Consider the following 22,568-nt stretch of genomic DNA (forward strand, 5'->3'; position numbering starts at 1 on the left):
TCCCTTCGATCTTCAAACTTGACATCTTATTACCTGCAATGTTAGTTATTTATTGGAGTTGGGGGATGAATTAAATCAAATTGAATGCATTGGAAAAAGCTTAATCAAGAGAGCACAAATTCTACATTATATACAAGGTCAGATACTATTATAAAATAAATCAATTTGAGATGTATACTAGGACATGCTCCTTTTTATTCAAGATACATGCTCATTTTTTATCCAAGATACAAGCTTTTTTTTATCCAAGAATAATAACAAAAAATAAATACAATCTCCGATAATTTTGAAACATCTTGGTAACTAAACATAAAAAGGGTGGCTAAAACTACATAATATAAGGAAATTAATAACACAAGTATTTTAATTACCTACAATGACTTAGAAGTAGGTAGATAAAATTAGAGTACTACCTCTCCAAGAGCTTCCGATTTGGTCCACAACAAAATAAAAGAAAGTCAGTTTCATTCTTCAAGGTGTACAGAGTAAATATAGCAGCCTGTAAAAGAAAACTACATTAGATTTCCATCACAGAATTGGTGCTTATTAATATAGATTTATGAAAGTGTACCTCCACAATACAATTATCCTTGAAAGCCAATCGTAAGAAAGCAAAATATTTTCCATTTCCAAAGTCCAACTCAATATCCAGACTATTATCATCAGATTTATGATTTTGTAACTTTTTAACCAAGTCAGCACAATTTACTGGTTTGCAACTTGAATTATAAGCAGTCAAAGTAAGTTTATTTCATGCGGAAAGTCAACCAACAACAAAAATATAAAGACTCCACGTACTTGGGTAAATCAGGATCATCCATATCACCTCCAATATCTCCTTGGTGCTTAATAACTTGAAGTTTATCGTTCTGCACCATTCCTCCATTCTTTCTTTTCATGCTACACTATCATACCCATAAACTGCCAAAATCCTTTTTGGGATCCATTGGTCGAGGTGGAACTGTAAGATCAACAGTAAGACATCATACTCCATTTTCTACAAATAGTATGCTTCAAATAAATGAAAAAATGTACAAGAAAGTGAAGAATCGAAATATGGCGTGGGATGGACTATTTTTGCATTGCCTATATGTTGGGGTACAACAAGAGAATGCTTGTCACAGTTCCTCATCATTCCGCACTGCCAAATGAATGTGACAGTGCTCGAGTCCTGACAATAGTTGATGCATGTAACACTTGACCTACCACACCAATTCAGATAAAGCATAAAATGAACCATTTCAATCAACAAAACTACCCAAATGAAAATAAAAACCAACTATTTCTATTACAACTTTAGAGCACTAGTAAACAAATAAAATCCAACTTGTAGCTATGTAAACTTGATTGTTGGGCTAGCAGCTAGTCCGGCTAAATCATGCTCCATATATATAAACACAAGGTACATACTACATGACATTCTTGATGTTACCAGGCTGTTAGATATATTTGATAATGTCATGGCTAATATGTTTTATGTTTAGATTTCAGATCTTATTTGAACAGAACAAATCAGTACTTAACTGATCAGTACTTATACTGGACGACAGAACTTAAGGGATATCAGTACTTATGTTATCAGGAGATAAGCATTAGGAGATAGATATCAGAACTTAAGTGCTGAAGGACGATTAGATAAGGACAGTAGCTGATTAAAGTTAAGAAGATCAAGATAAACATAAGAAGAGATATGCATGAAGAAGGAATTCCGTGAAGAATGGAATACTTGGAATAGAAGATATCTGATTGATATATTTTAGGAAGCAGAATTATATTCCATATCAATTAGCGATTATCTTGTAACTGTGTAGTATATAAACACAGACATAGGGTTTACACTATAAGTGTTATCATTATCGAGAATATTATTTACTATAACCCTAGCAGCTCTCGTGATATTTTGTTCATCACTGAGAGATAACAGTTCCAGATTGTAACAGAGTTTATTGTTTAAATAAAGTTTGTTTTCTGTTACATAAGTTCTTGAAGTTTGATTTGATTGTAATAAACACTGTATTCACCCCCTCTACAGTGAAAGTGTGACCTAACAAGTGGTATCAGAGCCTTCTGTTAACACACATACAGTTAAAGATCCAAACACAATCATGTCTGACACAGAAACTCCAACTAAGCCTACCAAAACTGAGGAATCATCAAAGACATCAACTCAGAGTCGATATGAGACTATCAGAGTTCCCATATTGAGACCATCTGAATATCCCATATGGAAGGTAAGGATGACCATGTTTCTGGAAGCAACAGATCCAGAATACCTTGATAGAATCAAGGAAGGGCCTCACAAACCTACCAAGCTCGCTGTTGTAGTTTGTTAGGTCCCAATGTGTTTGTAGAAGGGGGGGTTGAATACAAACGTTACCAAATAATCGAATAAAATGCGGAATAAAAAATGTGAAACAAAATTCAAGTTAAATAAAAATATTATTAAACTTGAAAGGTGTTACAACAACTGTATCGATTACAAGGAATTAATCTCAAATTAATTATCACAAATTTAGAATAAATTCGACATGAACTTTTTCTATTTTTGTAATAATTAGAATCAAATGCTAAACGCGATTTGAGATTAAGTTCTAGGGATTTTAATCCGCTAGATTGATATACAAGAACAAGATAAAGATTTCTAGTGGATTAGATTTAACATTACAATCTAGAAATTATGATCTTGAATAAAGCAGATGAAGATAAAATGTTTTGCTGCGGCTGCTGTCTCTTGTTCTTGAATAATGATTGAGATTATTAAAGAAAAGTCTTCTGCTTCTTTTTAAATCAGCAAAACAATAGAATTGAATTGGCATGACAATCCTATAGCTTGTATGACTTTCGGTAGGACAATTGAATGAACTAGCAAGACAATCTGAATGAACTAGCATGACAATCAGAATGAACTAGCAAGACAATCATCCTCCTAGAGTAACTTTCGGTATGACAATGGAAAATGGCCTAGCATGACAATCGGTATGACAATCCTGATTGTCATGCTAGTTCATTTTCAATTGTCTTGCTGATTTAATGCTTGAATTTAATCCAATTAAGCTTCTGAAAATTCCTAAAATTCCTAGAATTAATTCAGAATTAATTAATCAATTAATTCAATTAATAAATAAATTATTCTTCGCAGATATAATTTATTTTCTTAATTAAATTAGATGACTTAATTAATTAATAGAGAATTAATTCTAGTCTTGAGCAGCAACCATTCTTCTGCAAACCTTCTGAAAATCACTGAAAATTATGAATCAATTCCACCACTTCAACGTTGACACTCGATGTACTGTCTGGTTCATGAGTGACTAACTTCCGTGACGTTTCTTCATGTCTTGACTCTGACACTTTGATTTTCTTCAGATTAAATCCTTGTAATTTATTGATACCCTGACGAGATCTCTGTCACTTGATTAAATCCACAATCTTGACTTATATCACTGAGGCATGATCAATTTCTTGAACTTCTTCCAGTGAATTAATTCCTCAAGTCTGTAGATGAACATTGTCTCTGAATCCTTTGACAGATATTACTTTACGAGATCTCTCTGACGGTCGATCCACTATTTACTTATTACATTCTTATTTGAGTTGAGTTGAATCCTCGAATATACAAATAGGTCTATGACATATGACTTACAATCTCCCCCTATTTGTTTGTTAGACAATAACACACAAATACCTAGAGGATAACTCAACTAACAAATAAGAAAAAGATATAAATATACATGCAAAGTAAATAGCAGAAAAGTTCTGGATGAGATTTAACATTTTCCAGATTCCAAGTAGATGTTCCTCTAGACTGAACATATCTTCAAGTAGTTCCATCTTCATTTGTACAACCACATTTCCTGTTGAGAAGCCCATATCTCTTGCTTCTCCCCCTATGAGAATCAACTGATTAAAGAAGATCACCTTCGTTTTACCACCTCTCCCGTACAATAGGATCCGCAGATAAAAACCAATGGTACTCCCCTAACTGCTTCTTCCCTTACTAGGAAATCACCTTGTGTTTACCACCTCTCCCGTACAATAGGATCCGTAGTTACAAACAACAATGGTGTGGTGTAGTGTACAAGTAGGATCTTTTTCTTACTCCCTGCTATTTCTCCCCCTTAGTTGAGGAATCCTCCAAACTATTACTTAAGCTTTTATCTCCCCCTTAAAGAAGGAATGTATGCCGTCGTCTGAAGGAGTTCTCATATTTCACTTGGTTGGAAAAGAAATAACAAGTAGTTTCTGTTTCTTCCTCACTGTGAGTGTGTGATTGTGTTTAGTGTACCTCACATGAGTTTCACTCTTCTCTCCACTCGTGTTTACACTCATTCTCACAAGTGTATCACTCTTCTCTCATAGCTCCATATTCCAGCTGTACCTGCAAGGAAAATCACCTTAGCCATCCTTAAGGAGGTCACAGGTGGTGCAATGGGAGTTCGCAAATCCCCATCCTTGTTAAACTCGTCAGATAAATCTGAGTCATAATCTACAAGTTGCTAGTTTCCCTTTTAGGGTTCCAGATTTGAATTCTGGGAAGGTAAACAATGATCCAAAGATTTTAGCATAAAGATCAAGGTTCCCTTCTAATGTCTGTGAAGACATTTCCTTGTGACTCATCAGGTAATATCTGAATCATTGTCAACAAGTTGCCGATCTGCACCTATGTCAGATCCACTATCCGCAGATGCATCCAGGGGATTTAAGCCTGGGGAGGTAGACACTGACCACTGACATATGGCTTTTGGATCAGTATCCTCTCCTAACACCTGTAAAGGCAATTGGTCCACTAACGAACCTTGAACAATCGAATCTGACCTTAAAATGGTCGAAACTCTTGTTTCCGTCAACTCATCCTTTGTGTGTGTAACCTCTCCTTGTGCATCAAGAATTGATTATTTTTGAAGTGGTGACACTACATCGGATACCTTGGCCGACAGGCAAAATTCAATAGACTCACCCTGTTGAGAGAATGAATCTAGTAACTGTTTTTGTGCCTTTTCAGCCATTACATCTTTTTGAGAAGATGTATGGGGGCTAGCAGTTGTCTCGGTTTAAATACTACTCATCTATGTAGGAGACAGAGCTACTGGGTTGACTACAGAACCTTCCTTATGTGGTGCACTGAGCACTATCTCCCTCACGCTCATTCATACTACATTTAGTGGTAAGAGAGTGTTGGTTGGTTCTGTTTTTGTGTTTGTCTTTACAGTCTGGGATAGACGTTGTGGGTTTTCAACCTCATGACTGTCAATGAAAGAAAGTCAATGGAGACTGAACCTGTATCATAGAACATATGGTAATAGAGAGAAAATGATTTACAATAGTGATTTCAAAAGATTTTACATGAAATAAGAAATCACTAATGTAGAAAGAAGTTTAATTTTGTTTTTCAATATGAATGAGTTTTTGATAAAACATTGATCACTTAGGGTAAAGTCTAAGTAATTCTCATTCATGTCAAAAGCTTACAAATATCTGCAACATAATATTAACAAGATATCATTGACCGATACTTGTCAAGTACTTTAGATACTAATTGTTATGTTGCATAATCAATATACCACTGCACATATAAAACAATATGATTGTGCTTAGTGATAAGATAATTATTAATATGACGACTCTACTTATTCATATAAAACTGTAACTGCAGTTAGAGTGCCATACCATGTCCTTGACGATTGCTTGAGCAGTATACTAGTTCATACCAACCTGAAGTGAGATTGTGAAGAAGAAATTGCATAGTCCAATAGATCTGCAGCTGCAAAGTCCATGAACTGTGGTGCATTGACTTCCTCTTTTGACTTACCAATCAGGAGTACACTTGTACACATCTTACTAGAGTACAATTCCAAGTGTAATGTGCAGCAGGTGCCTGATATGTCATAATATTCTCAAGTCTCGTCACTGGTGCTATATGTTAGATACTGCTTCCTGATAATAACCTAGCACAATATACAAAATTACAATGATAACATTCCCAGCTTGCAAACAGCCATATCCCTCAGATAAACCTTTGCTGTTATCTCCAAAGGTAACCAGGGGGCCAGCTTTCTCAATCCACATTTGATAGCAGGGCTCTATCTCCGGTCATATGTCTTGATGATCCATTGTCAAGAATCCACACTTCCGGTTTCACCTGTTTTAATGCCCTGCAACACAAATGGATTAACCCTTCTTCGGAACCCAAACTTGGTTGGGCCCGGCATACTTGTAGAACTGTCCTTTGTCAGGCAAAACAACATTTTTAATTTTAATGGTCTCAACATCCTCAATGACTGAACATTTGACCTTGTAAACAGCCTTAACAAATTTCTGTTTAAGCTTAGGCACAAATGTCTCCTTTCTAGCCTTAGAAGGACTAGCAGTCTTAGACCTATCATGTTTCTTGTTATTCACATGCTGACGAGGAGTAGTCTTATCATTAGACACATGCTTACCATTAAAATAAGCATACATCATATTAAAAGCACAAGACATACAATTAGCAACACCACATGCTTTATGAGAGTGATTAACAGCAGGCAATTTATGCATGGTAGACATGGCATTATTGTTATCCAACTCATGTGTGTCTGAGTTAGTCTCAGTTGCTTTCACAACTTTGACTGGAACTTTCGACTCACTTGACTTGGAAACAATCTTCTCATAAGCATGATCCTCAGCACGTATTTCTTCTTGAATAACAGAAGAGGTCGCATCAAATGGTTCAGCAATTGATGCTTTATAGAGGGGTTCATCAACACCCTTAAGCACATGTGGTACTTCCCTCCCTTTAGCACATACATGAGGAGGGGAGTTTATGCCTAATTCTCCAATAGCAGCATTGTAATCATAACCTATTCCAGATGTTTGATTAACAGCTTACTTACTGTAGAACTCTTTAGCCTTCGAACAAGAATTGAAGTAGGCTCTAACCTTAGTCTCAAGACCGGTGATCTTGTCTTTGAGAATAGTTTCGAGTTTTCTATAACAGTCAACTCTATTCTCTAGAAAAGATACCTGTTCTTTTAATTTGTCTTGATTAATGTGCACAAGTCTTAATTCATTGACCTCTTTCTCAAGGTCTGTGATCTGTAAACTTAACAGTTCATTATCACGACGTGCACAATCTAAGTTACCTCTTAGATGATAAACCATTTCAGCATCAGAAAGTTTTACCTCTATTCTTGACGATGAAGCTTTTCCATCAATAGCCATAAGAGCAAGATTTCCTTCATCTTCATCTTCACTGTCAGTATCATCCCAGCTTCTTCCCTTTGCCAGATAAGCCCTTTCAGAGTTCTTTCTTACTTGCTTTGGCTTTCTACATTCTGTGGCAAAGTGTCCCAACTCATTGCAGTTATAGCATCTAATGGTGCTCCGATCAACCATCCCTGTTTTGTATCCACCACTGCTGGTGTTAGAGGATGAAGATCCACCTTTCTGGAATTTGTTGTAGTTGGACTTGTACTTAAGCTTGGGATTCCTCTTGAATCTGACATGGGAGAATCTCTTGACAATTTGGGCCATTGACTCGTCTTCCAATTGCTCCAGCTCTTCCAAGGAATAAAAATCATCACTTGATTGATTTGTAGTAGGAGGATCATATTCTGCTACTAACTCATTTTCCTCAGCCTTGGAAAACTGTACCATTCTCTCCAATTGTTGAGATTGCTGTTGTTGTTGACCTTCAGCTACAAGTGCAGTAGATGTGCTGACCATTCTATCCTTCCCGTAGACTTCCTTCTGTTGAATCTGCTCCAACTCATAAGTTTTTAACACTCCATAGAGCCTGTCCAAAGAAATCTCACTCAGATCTCTAGCTTCTCTAATGGCAGTGATTCTATGTTCAAGATGAGCTGGTAGTGTTAAAAGGAACTTTTTGTTGACCTCCCTGATTGAATAATACTTTCCATTGATGTTCAGGTTGTTGATCAACGCATTGTACCTCTCAAACACTTCAGTAATTCCTTCTCCTGGATTTGATTTGAAATGTTCATATTCAGAGGTTAGGATTTCCAACTTGTTCTCCCTAACTTCCTCTGTGCCTTCATTAATTACCTCAATAGTTTCCCACATGTGTTTGGAATTTTTACAGTTCATCACATGTCTGTTCATCAAGGGATCAAGAGAATCAATTAATATTAATTGAAGGCTGGCATCCAAGGAGGCTTCTTCCTTCTCAGCAGGAGTAAAATCTTCAGGCTCTTTTGGATAGGTTCTAGCTTCAGTAGTCACCACACCATCTATTATTACCTCCGGTTCAATAACCATCGGAGTTTTTATACCCTTCTTTAACAAGTTTGAATATTTGGGATTTGCAACTTGTAAAAATAATAGCATCTTCTTCTTCCACATGATATAATTCTCTTTATCAAATTGTGGAATTTTAACGGTTCCAACTTTATGTGAAGTCATTATGAATTTTTGAATAAATAAAAATTCAAGGAGTTGAAAAATCACAAAAGTCTAGGATCTTGATTCGTTCGTTAATCAGAAGGCTCTGATACCAATTGTTAGGTCCCAATGTGTTTGTAGAAGGGGGGGTTGAATACAAACGTTACCAAATAATCGAATAAAATGCGGAATAAAAAATGTGAAACAAAATTCAAGTTAAATAAAAATATTATTAAACTTGAAAGGTGTTACAACAACTGTATCGATTACAAGGAATTAATCTCAAATTAATTATCACAAATTTAGAATAAATTCGACATGAACTTTTTCTATTTTTGTAATAATTAGAATCAAATGCTAAACGCGATTTGAGATTAAGTTCTAGGGATTTTAATCCGCTAGATTGATATACAAGAACAAGATAAAGATTTCTAGTGGATTAGATTTAACATTACAATCTAGAAATTATGATCTTGAATAAAGCAGATGAAGATAAAATGTTTTGCTGCGGCTGCTGTCTCTTGTTCTTGAATAATGATTGAGATTATTAAAGAAAAGTCTTCTGCTTCTTTTTAAATCAGCAAAACAATAGAATTGAATTGGCATGACAATCCTATAGCTTGTATGACTTTCGGTAGGACAATTGAATGAACTAGCAAGACAATCTGAATGAACTAGCATGACAATCAGAATGAACTAGCAAGACAATCATCCTCCTAGAGTAACTTTCGGTATGACAATGGAAAATGGCCTAGCATGACAATCGGTATGACAATCCTGATTGTCATGCTAGTTCATTTTCAATTGTCTTGCTGATTTAATGCTTGAATTTAATCCAATTAAGCTTCTGAAAATTCCTAAAATTCCTAGAATTAATTCAGAATTAATTAATCAATTAATTCAATTAATAAATAAATTATTCTTCGCAGATATAATTTATTTTCTTAATTAAATTAGATGACTTAATTAATTAATAGAGAATTAATTCTAGTCTTGAGCAGCAACCATTCTTCTGCAAACCTTCTGAAAATCAATGAAAATTATGAATCAATTCCACCACTTCAACGTTGACACTCGATGTACTGTCTGGTTCATGAGTGACTAACTTCCGTGACGTTTCTTCATGTCTTGACTCTGACACTTTGATTTTCTTCAGATTAAATCCTTGTAATTTATTGATACCCTGACGAGATCTCTGTCACTTGATTAAATCCACAATCTTGACTTATATCACTGAGGCATGATCAATTTCTTGAACTTCTTCCAGTGAATTAATTCCTCAAGTCTGTAGATGAACATTGTCTCTGAATCCTTTGACAGATATTACTTTACGAGATCTCTCTGACGGTCGATCCACTATTTACTTATTACATTCTTATTTGAGTTGAGTTGAATCCTCGAATATACAAATAGGTCTATGACATATGACTTACATAGTTGCAGGTGAAGCAGCAATGACCGTACCAAAGGAAAAGAGTGATTACACTGCTGAAGATATAGCATCTATTGCTAAGGATGCCAAGGTACGACACTTATTGCATAGTGCCATTGATAATGTAATGTCAAACAGGGTAATCAACTGCAAGACTGCTAAGGAGATATGGGATGCACTGGAGACAAGGTGTCAAGGAACTGAAACAGTTAAGAAGAACAGGAAGACAATACTCACTCAAGAGTATGAACACTTTGACTCTAGGACTAATGAGTCATTGACTGATGTATATGATAGATTTGTCAAACTCTTGAATGACTTGTCATTAGTAAATAAGGAGTATGATCTTGAAGATACAAACCTTAAATTCTTGTTAGCTCTTCCTGAATGTTGGGATTTGAAGGCAACAACAATAAGAGACAACTACAATCTTGATGAAACAACTCTTGATGAAATCTATGGAATGCTCAAGACTCATGAACTTGAGATGGAACAAAGAAGCAAGAGGAAAGGAGGAAAGTCAAGGACAGTTGCTCTCAAGGCTGAAGAGGAATCCCCCAAACCACCTTCCTCAAAGAAAGACAAGGGTAAAGCTCTTATCATAAAGTCTGATACTGAGTCATCAAGTTCTGAGAGTGATGATGACTCAGATTCTGAAAGCTTGCCTGAAACTGATGCTGATGAGGAGATGATGAAGCTGTGTGCTCTTATGGTGAAAGGAATCACAAAGATTGCATACAGGAAGTTCAGGAAGGGAAAGAAGTTTTCCAGGAAAGGCATAAGTTCTGATAAAAAGAATTTCAGAAGATCTGAAGGAAGAGGAGGAAAGTCTGACAGAGGAGATTACGCTAATGTTAAATGTTATAATTGTGGTGAGAAAGGCCACATATCTCCTGATTGCAAGAAGACCAAGAATGACAAAGGCAAAGCTCTTGTCACAAAGCAGAAAAGCTGGACAGACACCTCAGACTCTGAAAGTGAGGAGAACTATGCATTGATGGCAAATGCTGATAAATCAAGTTCTGAGAGCAGTTCTGAAGCTGCTGAAACAAAGGTACCTCAGACTACTTATGCTTTTCATACTGATGATATTAATGAGTTGAGAAGATATCTTAAAACCATGTTTGTTAGTTATAGAGATCAAACTTTAACATGTGAAAGATTAACTTCTGAAAATCTTGCTTTTAGGAAAAGAAATGATTTCTTAGAAAAAGAGTTAGTCATGTTCCATCAAACTCAGCAGGATAGGGATGATGCTTTTTATGTTAGGGATGAAGTGCTAAAAATGAATGAATCTCTAAAAACTGAGTTAGAAAAGGAGAGAGAGATTATCAGAACTTGGACTAACTCTGGCAAAACAACTCAAAATTTGCTAAGCAGTGGAAACTGGAAAGAGGGCTTAGGCTATGGAGAAAATAAAAATGAAAAAGGAACTGTAGAAATTAAGCCTGTTGATAAGCAAAAGCCGAAGTTAAAACCTGTTAAGTTTGTAACTGAAAAATCTGAAAATGAGAAATCAGAAGTTAAAAAGGAATTAGCTTCTGACAAACTAAAACAGGAAAAGACAGCTGAAGTTAACATAGGCTTAATGACAAAGAAGCAGCTTAAGCATAAGCTGAAAGATGTTAAGAATGCAAACAAGGTAAAATTACCTAGGAAAAACAGGAATGGAAAGGAAGGTGTGAATAAAAGCAATAACTATAAATCTGTTCCTGATGCTCCTAGGAAAGCATGTCATAACTGTGGAAGTTCTAACCATCTGGCTTCTTTTTGCAGGAAGAATAAGAATATTAACTCCTTATCTACAAAGTCAGGAGTTAAGAGTCAGTCTGTTAGATACAAACCACAAAATCCTTGTTTTCATTGTGGTAGTTTATGGCATTCCATTTATACTTGTAAGGAATATCATAGTTTGTACTATGATTATTATCAAATAAAACCTTCTTTAAAGAAAGTTTCTGTTGTTCCTTCTAGTGTAAGTTCTGATTCAAAGTCTGGTAGTATAAGTTCTGATAAGAAAACTGTTAACATAAAATCTGATGCTAAATCCGCTGCAAATGTTAACAAACCTAAAAAGGCCAAAGGATCCAAGCAAGTCTGGGTCCTTAAAACTAATAATTAGTGGTCTTTTTGATTGCAGGGCAACAGGAAAAATATTTTAGTTCTGGACAGTGGATGTTCAGGACATATGACTGGAAATAAGGCCCTGCTATCAGACTTTGTGGAGAAAGCTGGCCCAAGTGTTTCTTATGGAGATGGCAACATTGGAAAAACTTTGGGATATGGCAATATCAATCTTGGGAATGTCATCATTAAAGATGTAGCTCTGGTCTCAGGACTTAAACACAACTTACTGAGTATAAGTCAAATCTGTGACAGAGGTTATCATGTTGATTTCTTTGCAGAACATTGTGAAATAATTAGTAAATCTAAAGAAAAAATTGTTCTGAAGGGATTCAGGCGTGGTAACATTTATGAAGCTAAGCTTTCAACAAGTTCTGATGGTTCTGCAATCTGTTTAGTGAGTAGAGCCTCAACTGAAGAAAGCTGGAATTGGCACAAGAAACTCTCTCATTTAAACTTCAACAAGATAAATGAACTGATCAAGAAAGATCTTGTGAGAGGACTGCCAAAATCAGTGTTTGTTCCTGATGGTCTTTGTGACTCATGTCAGAAGGCTAAACAAAGAAAATCTTCGTTCAAGAGCAAGACTGAATCATCAATTCTTGAGCCTTATTATCTGCTTCATGTTGATCTATTTGGTCCAGTGAATGTCATGTCTATTGCAAAGAAGAAATATGCGTTGGTCATAGTAGATGAGTTCACCAGATACACATAGGTGTATTTCTTGCACACAAAAAGTGAAACTGCATCTATCCTGATTGATCATGTCAAACATCTGGATAAATTGATCAAAGATTCTGTGAAAATTTTGAGGAGTGATAATGGCACTGAATTCAAGAATCTGATAATGGAAGAGTTCTGCAAAAATCATGGAATAAAGCAGGAATTTTCTGCTCCTGGAACTCCACAGCAAAATGGAGTTGTTGAAAGAAAGAATAGAACTCTCATTGAAGCTGCACGAACAATGCTTGAAGAAGCAAAGCTTCCAACCTATTTCTGGGCTGAAGCTGTGCAGACTGCTTGTTTTACTCAAAATGCAACACTCATTAACAAGCATGGAAAAACACCATATGAGATGGTGAAGAACAAGAAGCCAAATCTCAAATACTTTCATGTATTTGGATGTAAGTGTTTTGTTCTCAAGACTCATCCTGAACAGCTATCCAAGTTTGATCTAAAAGCTGATGAGGGAATCTTTGTGGGATATCCACTTTCTACAAAAGCCTTCAGAGTCTATAATTTGAGAACAAAAGTGGTCATGGAATCTATCAATGTCTCTTTTGATGACAAGAAGATCACTGGACTTGAAGATTGCATTGATCATGATCAGCTGAGATTTGAAAATGAAGATTCATATTCTGATACCTCAAGTCCTGACAGTCTAAGTCCTGATACTTTAAATTCTGATGGATTAAACTCTGATGTTATTGAAACTGTGGTGACTACGTCAAAGGAAGATGCACCAATGCAGGGGGAGCATACTCAATTGGAAATCCTGAGGCAGGTGTCAGAACTAGAACAGGTACTTCGAATGAATGTCTTTACAATTCTTTTCTCTCTCAGTCTGAGCCAAAGAAAGTGGAAGAAGCTCTTCAAGATGCTGATTGGGTGCAAGCAATGCAGGAAGAGTTGAATGAATTTGAAAGAAACAAAGTCTGGACCTTAGTGCCAAGATCTAAGAATAGATCGGTTGTTGGTACAAAGTGGGTATTCAGAAACAAAACTGACAGTGATGGCATAATTGTAAGGAACAAAGCAAGGCTGGTTGCAAAAGGATATTCTCAACAGGAGGGAATTGACTATGATGAAACATTTGCTCCAGTTGCTAGGTTAGAAGCCATAAGGATATTCATGGCTTATGCTGCTCACAAAAAGTTTACTGTCTTTCAAATGGATGTGAAAAGTGCTTTTCTCAATGGAGAATTGGAAGAGGAAGTATATGTTGAACAACCTCCAGGCTTTGTAGATTCCAAACATCCAGATTATGTCTACAGGCTTGATAAAGCACTTTATGGACTTAAGCAAGCTCCTAGAGCATGGTATGAGACTTTAACTCAGTTTCTTCTGGAAAGTGGATTCAACAGAGGAACTATTGACAAAACACTGTTCTATCTCAACCATGGCAAGGACTTACTTTTGATCCAGATTTATGTTGATGATATTATTTTTGGGTCTCCAAATGACAAACTTTGCAAAAAGTTTGCCAAACTAATGCAGTCAAGATATCAGATGAGTATGATGGGAGAACTTAGTTATTTTCTGGGCCTTCAAGTCAAGCAGAGTGAAGAAGGAACTTTTATTTGTCAATCTAAGTACACCAGAAACTTGCTGAAGAAATTTGGAATGCAAGACTGTTCAAGTGCATCCACTCCCATGGCCACTGCAACAAAACTGGATAAGGATACTGGTAATTCAGTAGATATTACTGATTACAGAGGTATGATTGGCTCACTTCTCTATCTAACCGCTAGTAGACCAGATATCATGTTTGCTACCTGTCTTTGTGCAAGATTTCAAGCAGATCCAAGAGAACCTCACTTAACAGCTGTAAAAAGAATCTTTAAGTATCTTAAAGGAACAGCTGATCTAGGATTATGGTATCCTAGAGAATCAGATTTTAAATTAATAGGTTACTCAGATGCAGATTTTGCAGGTTGCAAAATTGACAGGAAAAGCACAAGTGGAAGCTGCCAATTTCTTGGAGGCAGGTTGGTTTCTTGGTATAGCAAGAAACAAAAGTCAATTTCCACATCAACTGCAGAAGCAGAGTATATTGCTGTAGGAAGCTGCTGTGCACAGATTCTCTGGATGAAGAATCAGTTACTGGATTATGGGTTAACATATTTCAAAATCCCTATTTACTGTGATAATCAAAGTGCTATTGCTATGACAGGTAATCCAGTTCAACACTCTATGACAAAGCACATCAGCATCAGGTACCATTTTATTAGGGAACATGTGGATGAAGGTACAGTGGAATTGCATTTTGTTCCCACAGATCAACAAGTAGCAGATATCTTCACAAAACCACTGTGTGAAGCTACCTTTTCAAAATTGGTAAATGAACTTGGAATGATTTCAGGTTCTTTCTCTAAATCTGCTTAAACTTGTTCTATGTTATCAGACTTTATGATCAGTATTTACAGAATTAATCTCTTTGTATATTCTGTGCATTAATTGATAAATGTCTTTAAGTACTGACTGTTGTCTGATATATGGTTCTAAACTCTGATAAGTGATATGTCTGTATCAGTAACTATTCAATCCTATGAGGATAATTGTGCTAGATACTGACCTACTAGTCTTCAATAAACAAATGATCCCATGAAAGAAGTAATTATTTCTGTGGAAAGCTTATGACACAAGCAAATTCTGATACTTGAGCTTAGTTTAGTTTACTTTATTCATCTTACTACTAAGTCCCAAATTAGAATAATGCTACTCATCTGTTTAAGTTCTGATTCTAGTAAAACTGCTGAATGTACTAAATGCTGATAAACCTCACTTATCAAAAAAAAAAAAGAACAAAAATCAAAGAATAATATCAGGTACTCCTTTGAGATCTAGAGTAAAAATGTGAATGGGACGACCCAAGTGCATTGCTGGTATTAAGTAAATATGCATTAGAAAAGCAAAATATTTTCTTGGTGACTTTTCACACTCTATGATTACTGGAGAAATACTCTGATAATAGCATAAATTCTGATAAGCAGTCGTGACTCACTTACACTGAGAAGCCACTGTAAAATAGAATTTCAAAAGATGCATAAAATTAGCACAAAAACAGTTGAGGTGGACTCATGCATGAACTCATTTATCAGTAGGTTTCAGGATAATGACAGCTCTTTAGCAAAATTTTAATTATGACTTATTTCTAAGATGTACTGAAGTAGATCAGACTTTACTCTTTGTCTGTTATTTAGCTTAATGCACACACACATCACTCCATATGAATGATGAAATTTCTGTGGTGGTCTATGTTATTTTAGATAAACAGTCATTGTGTCACTTTTGCACAAATTCTGAGGACAAGTTCTAGTTACACGTTCTGATGATTAAGTTCTGACGTTCATAACTAAGAACTTGTATGAATATTTACTAAGATAGATATTCCTTGTTCAAGTTAAGACATTATGTTCTGATGACTGTTAAGTTCTGGTATAGGTCTAAGTTCTGATTTTTCAGTCTAACCCTTTACTTGACTTATCTGTGAGTAAAATTTGGTAACAGTCTCAGATTAATTTCGAAATGTTGAAGTGGAAGATTAACTGTGAAGCCTACATCCTCTAAGCCAAAGAGAACAAAGACTGTTCCTCAAACATCTCAGAAGAAGAGGAGGATTACTTTGAGAGATGAATCAGATTCTGAGGATCAGATTCTCTCTTCAGAACCTGTGGTAGATGAAGCTGAGAAGGCAACTTCTCAGAAGGATTCTGCAATTGGGGGTTCTAGGCTTCTCAAGAGGCTTAGACGTATGACGGTTCCTGACACTCCCAAGGAATCCAAATCAACAAGGAAGTACAAGAAACAGAGGGCACAGAGGCCAGTTTCAGATGATGAGGAGGAAGCAGCTAAGGAAGGGGATCAGGAATCTCTGATCTCACAAGACAAAGAATTTGCTCCAGTCACTTCTTCTCCATCAACTCCATCTCAGGAACCTGTATCTGACAAGGCTAATTCACCTTCTATGTCTCTTGTTGATCCAGGCACAAGTGCTGAAATTGATATTCAGAACCTGGTTGTGCCTGAAATACTTTTCTTAGAAGCTCCAACAGCAAATAATCCTTCCACAACACCTGTTACTGATGCTGTTCAAACTCCTGAGTTATCACTAACACCTTCTCTGCATCAAGATGCTGATGATCAGATTTTAGGTGAGCATCAGGATATGGCTGTTGATCAGAACTTAGTATCAGATCAGCAATTAGAGGATGTTGAAGCCTCCATTGCTACTCACACAGTTGTCTTATCAGAAGATACTGATTCTTTAAGTTCTGATGCTGCAAATGTTGGAGATACTGGTGAAGCTGCTACAACTGTAGATGCTGATGAAGCAGGTCCTTCAGGACATACTCCTCCACTGACTCTTCCTAAGTCTGAACTGGTAAAGGAGTTTGTTATCAGGGATGCACCAGTACCTTGGAGTGAAACTCCTGCAGGTCAGGAGTGGACTAAGGAATGGAACTCAGTTTCATGTGTTCCTAATGCTTTACATCTTGCTGAGCACTTGACTAAAGCTGATGACATGTTACATTCTGATGATTTTAAAACCCAGCTTAGAGTCACTGCATTGAGTACTAAACATCTACAAGGTCTTCATTCCAACACTCATGCAGAGCTACACAAGATTCAGGAGAACTTTATCAAACAGGAACAAGTTTGGAAAATTGATAAGAAAAAGTTCTTCCAACCTACCATTGACAGGGTTGCTTATATTGAGAAAACTCAAGAGAAGCAACAAGCTCAGATTGATCAAATTCTGACAAATCAAGCTTCTCAGCAATCGCAACTTACTGAAATCCAGACCTCAGTGGAACTACTTATCTCTCTTTTATTACCTGCTGATGCCAAAAAGGGGGAGAAGGTAATTAAGTCCAAATGCAAAACCAACAAGTCACTGCAAGGAAAGGATGATGGAAAAGATGACCAAGGAAACTCTGGAATGGGTAGTGGTCATAGTCAAGGTAGAAGGTTTACATCAAGACAAGCTAGTCACAGAACAAGTTCTGATACTGGGAAAAGAATAAGTTCTGCTGCTGGTAAAAGGATAAGTTCTGATGAACTTCTAGATCTTGATGAGGAAATGTCAAGACAGTTATTTCTTCAAGAAAATCCAGGGATGGACTTGGAAAGTTTAAAGGAAGAAGAAGTCAGACTTAAATCAGAGAAAGTCACATCTAAATCTGAAGCTTCTGGTAAAAAGTTACTTCCAAAACCTAAAGGCATTGTGATCAAAGAAAGGATACATACTGAAGAAACTTTGGCTAGATCACAACCACAGATAGATCCAAGATCCAAGGGTAAAGAAAAGGTTGGTGAACCTATCAAGCCTTATGTACCTCCTGAGGAAGAAGAAATTACTGATGGAAAAGATGATCTTGCTCTGACTTCAAGAAAAGTTTTTAAAACAACCTCTGACATGGCTCAAGTTGTTCAGAGTCAAGAAATTGTAAGTTCTGATATTCAGAAGAAGCAAGTAACCTCTGACAGTGCTCAAGTTAACTTGATATCAGAAAATAAATCTAAAACACTCCTACCAGGATTCACTAAAGCAAAACAGACTCAATCTTTGAAGACTACTTCAAGTGGTTTTGAAGCAAGAGTAGTTACTGGAAAGGAAGCTAGAGATAAAACTGGATTGGGAAGTGCTGATGAAAGAAGAGTACACAACACTACCGATGATCCAACTTCCTTGAGTGAACCAGGTATTGGAGCAACTCCTGAGAGATTGAATCAACTAGAATCTGTACAGATGGTTTACCATACCTACTTGAAAGAATACATCATGTTGTATTTCATGACAGATGGTAGGGTTTATCATATAAGACAAAATGCCGTTCCATTGAAGTATTTTGAAGAATTGGAGCATGTATTATTCTTACTTCAAGTGGATGACAGAATAACAGAGACTGCTGCAAACTACTTAAAAGAACAGATTCAGAGACAGAAAAGGCTTTATTCTGTTAAGTCTGACAGCAGATATGTTCCAAAGTACAGAAATCACAATGGTGATATTGTTGATATGAAGCCTAATACTGCACAGATCAGAACATATCTTGGTATTAAGGGGCTTGAATTCAATCTAGAGTCTAACAAAGCTTATGTCATAAGACTAGATCGGGAGTTGAGAAAAGCAAAGATTAATGATCTCAGAGCTGCAATATTTCAAACTGGTGAAGATACTGCAGAGCTTAAAGATGTCAAACGGAGAATGATTGATGAACTCAGATATGCTGAGAAATGTTTGTTGAAGAATTATCTCAGAACAACTCCTGACATCAGAGAGATCAGAAAATGATGAAGCCAAGTCAAAGATCTACAACTACTTAAAATTCTGATGTGTATACAGATCAAAGTTGTTATCAGAAGTTGAATTGGTAAAAGCTTTAAGGATTGTAAGTTGTAGTTATCTTGTCTATTTCTCATGCATTTGTACTTAATGTTTTTGACATCATCAAATATCTGTTAAACTTGTATATTTTGTTAATTTACAAGTTGGGGGAGATTGTTAGATATATTTGATAATGTCATGGCTAATATGTTTTATGTTTAGATTTCAGATCTTATTTGAACAGAACAAATCAGTACTTAACTGATCAGTACTTATACTGGACGACAGAACTTAAGGGATATCAGTACTTATGTTATCAGGAGATAAGCATCAGGAGATAGATATCAGAACTTAAGTGCTGAAGGACGATTAGATAAGGACAGTAGCTGATTAAAGTTAAGAAGATCAAGATAAACATAAGAAGAGATATGCATGAAGAAGGAATTCCGTGAAGAATGGAATACTTGGAATAGAAGATATCTGATTGATATATTTTAGGAAGCAGAATTATATTCCATATCAATTAGCGATTATCTTGTAACTGTGTAGTATATAAACACAGACATAGGGTTTACACTATAAGTGTTATCATTATCGAGAATATTATTTACTATAACCCTAGCAGCTCTCGTGATATTTTGTTCATCACTGAGAGATAACAGTTCCAGATTGTAACAGAGTTTATTGTTTAAATAAAGTTTGTTTTCTGTTACATAAGTTCTTGAAGTTTGATTTGATTGTAATAAACACTGTATTCACCCCCTCTACAGTGAAAGTGTGACCTAACACAGGCCTTCCAGTTTTATAACATTCAGATGATCTAGACGATGCAAAAATAAAATAGATAATAAAATCACTCAAAAACTAAAAAGCTACACAACCAAATCACCACCATTTACCTTATCAATTTTCTCAAAAGTATCCGCCCGACGAGGCGTTCAACCATTGACTGCCTCACCCGCAACTGCCGAAAGCCACGACGGCCATCGAGCAGCCACTTGCTCACAACATACATTCTTCAAAGGATTACTTAACCTCGAATTCTATTACCGTCTTCTCTCACCGCTTCTTCCATCTTTCTGATCTCCCGCATTCTAAATCTTACCTAAAAGTTCTCTTTTCTCACCTTTCTCTACCACAATATTAACACATTATGTTACCGCTTCCCCCACAACCTGCCAGTGAGTGTAAGCAAATTATAAATGTCTTTCACAAATATTAAAAGTTAAGATATTCATTAATATAATATAGTGCATCGATGTAAATAAAGCACAGAGTGATCAAAGATTATGAAGAGAAATGTAAGCTTGCCCTGTAGAGAGCTTACTAAACACAACTCTTAACTGATACTTGCATAAGAATATTGAACATTTCAAAAGTGAACTCTACATGTGGCCTTATGCAAGCAAAACAAAATTAATGAGTAAACATAGATGAAGGGAACGGGTGGTCAGCTACTGAGCTGTGGCATCAGGCCATGGCATGTCTTTATCCTAACCATTGATTTAGGGACAACTTTGATCCTGTCTCTAATTTTAAGTATCATTATTGTGTTTATAGTCGTGTACTATCTTGCTTCCCAGAACCCACCTTCTTCCCCCTTCCAAAACCACGAGGCTTTTTTGATATCTTGCATCTGAGTAAGATTTAGGGAATGATTGCAAGAAACAGAAAACTGGAAATAATGCTTGCTTTTATGTTTGATACCTACCAGTGAAGAGGAACTTCATCCCAATTCTAATTTAATGCTTACTACAAATATTTCCCAGTTATATCTAATACCATTATATGGATATCAAAAATCTAGAAATCCTCCCAACCAGAAACTGAAGCCCCGCCGTCTGAGACCTCGAAACCGCCTTGGTTCCTTTAACTCGGCCCCTTCCAGCCAAATCCTTACCTTTTCCAGCTCCGGTTAAACCCAAAATCAATTGCTTCATCTACTAAACGATCTACTCAAGTGTACTCTACTTTCGAAAATGAATTAATATTATTAACCAACTTTAGTGAATAATAACAGTTGAACACCTACACATAGAGAGAGAGAGACTAACATCTTTGAATTGAAGGAGACCGAGTTCGCCAATATAAACAACAACAAATTGAGGAGATCCGGTAAGAAGAATGAGTTGAAAAAGATGCATCGGTTCTGAAGAGAGAGGGAGAGAGTGATGCATCGGTTCAGCGGCCAGAGGGAGATAGAGAGACGGTTTCAATTGAGATTGAAAAGTAAGGGGAGAAAGTGAAGTAGTAAAGGGGATCGAAAAATGAAGGGGGAAACTAAATTTTAACAAGGGGGATATAAATTATTGGCCAGGGGAGAGAAAATAATATTAGTATTTTAATCATCAAAAAATGTGTTTAAAAATTATCTGGTTGATCGGGAACAAATCCTTTGTTTGGGAGTCAGACTTTTCCTTGATTTTTCTATTCCTGTCATGCAAGATAAATTTGAATTTTTTTTGTAATTTTTTATTATAAAAAAATCGATGTATCTTAACATCCGTACGGTTGGATCGTCGAAAAAATCGTTTTAAAAAATTATCTGGTTGATTAGGAACAAATCCTGTGTTTGGGAGTCAAACTTTTCCTAGATTTTCTACTCTTGTCATACAAGATAAATTTATTTTTTTTTGTAATTTTTTCTTATGACTAAAATCGATGTATTTTAACATCCATACGGTTGGATCGTCGAAATTTTTTTTTAAAAAAATTATCTGGTTGATCGGGAACAAATCCTGTGTTTGGGAGTCAGATTTTTCTTAGATTTTTTAAATCTTGTCATGCAAAATAAATTTGATTTTTTTTGTAATTTTTTATTATGACTAAAATCGATGTATCTTAACATCCGTATGGTTGGATCATCGATAAAACTGTTTAAAAAATTATCTGGTTGATCGGGAATAAATCATGTGCTTAAGAGTCAAACTTTTCTTAGATTTTCTATTCCTGCCATGCAAGATAAATTTGAATTTTTTTGTAATTTTTTCTTATGACTAAAATAGATGTATCTTAACATCCTTAGGGTTGGATAATTGAAAAAATTATTTTAAAAAATTATTTGGTTGATCTGGAGCAAATCCTGTGTTTGGTAGTCAGACTTTTCCGAGATTTTCTATTCCTATCATACAAGATAAATTAGATTTTTTTGTAATTTTTTCTTATGACTAAAATCGATGTATCTTAACATACGTACGGTTGGATCATCGAAAAAATCATGTTAAAAAATTATCTGGTTGATCGGGAACAAATCATGTGTTTGGGAGTCAGATTTTTCCTAGATTTTTCAATTTCTGTCATGTAAGATAAATTTGATTTTTTTTTAATTTTTTCTTATGACTAAAATCGATGTATCTTAACATCCGTACTTTTGGATCGTCGAAAAAATCATTTAAAAAATTATCTGGTTAATCGGGAACAAATCATGTGCTTAGGAGTCTGACTTTTCCTAGATTTTCTATTCCTGCTATGTAAGAGAAATTTGAATTTTTTTTGTAATGTTTTCTTATGATAAAATAGATGTATCTTAACATCCGTACAGTTGGATCATAGAAAAAATTATTTAAAAAAATTATATGGTTG

General features: G+C 35.7%; 1 long non-coding RNA gene across 1 annotated transcript; it reads right to left on the bottom strand.

Annotated features, from left to right (window-relative positions):
* LOC141689300 (uncharacterized) lies at nt 1–21,214 on the bottom strand. Its single transcript, XR_012562332.1, has 3 exons — nt 21,041–21,214; nt 19,886–20,161; nt 1–961 (listed from the first exon to the last, which is right to left on the bottom strand). It is a non-coding gene; the product is annotated as an uncharacterized LOC141689300 (long non-coding RNA).
* Between the last annotated feature and the right edge of the window lie 1,354 nt (nt 21,215–22,568).

The sequence above is a fragment of the Apium graveolens genome, chromosome 10 (genome assembly GCF_009905375.1).
Source record: "Apium graveolens cultivar Ventura chromosome 10, ASM990537v1, whole genome shotgun sequence".
Classification (NCBI taxonomy): Eukaryota; Viridiplantae; Streptophyta; class Magnoliopsida; order Apiales; family Apiaceae; genus Apium; species Apium graveolens.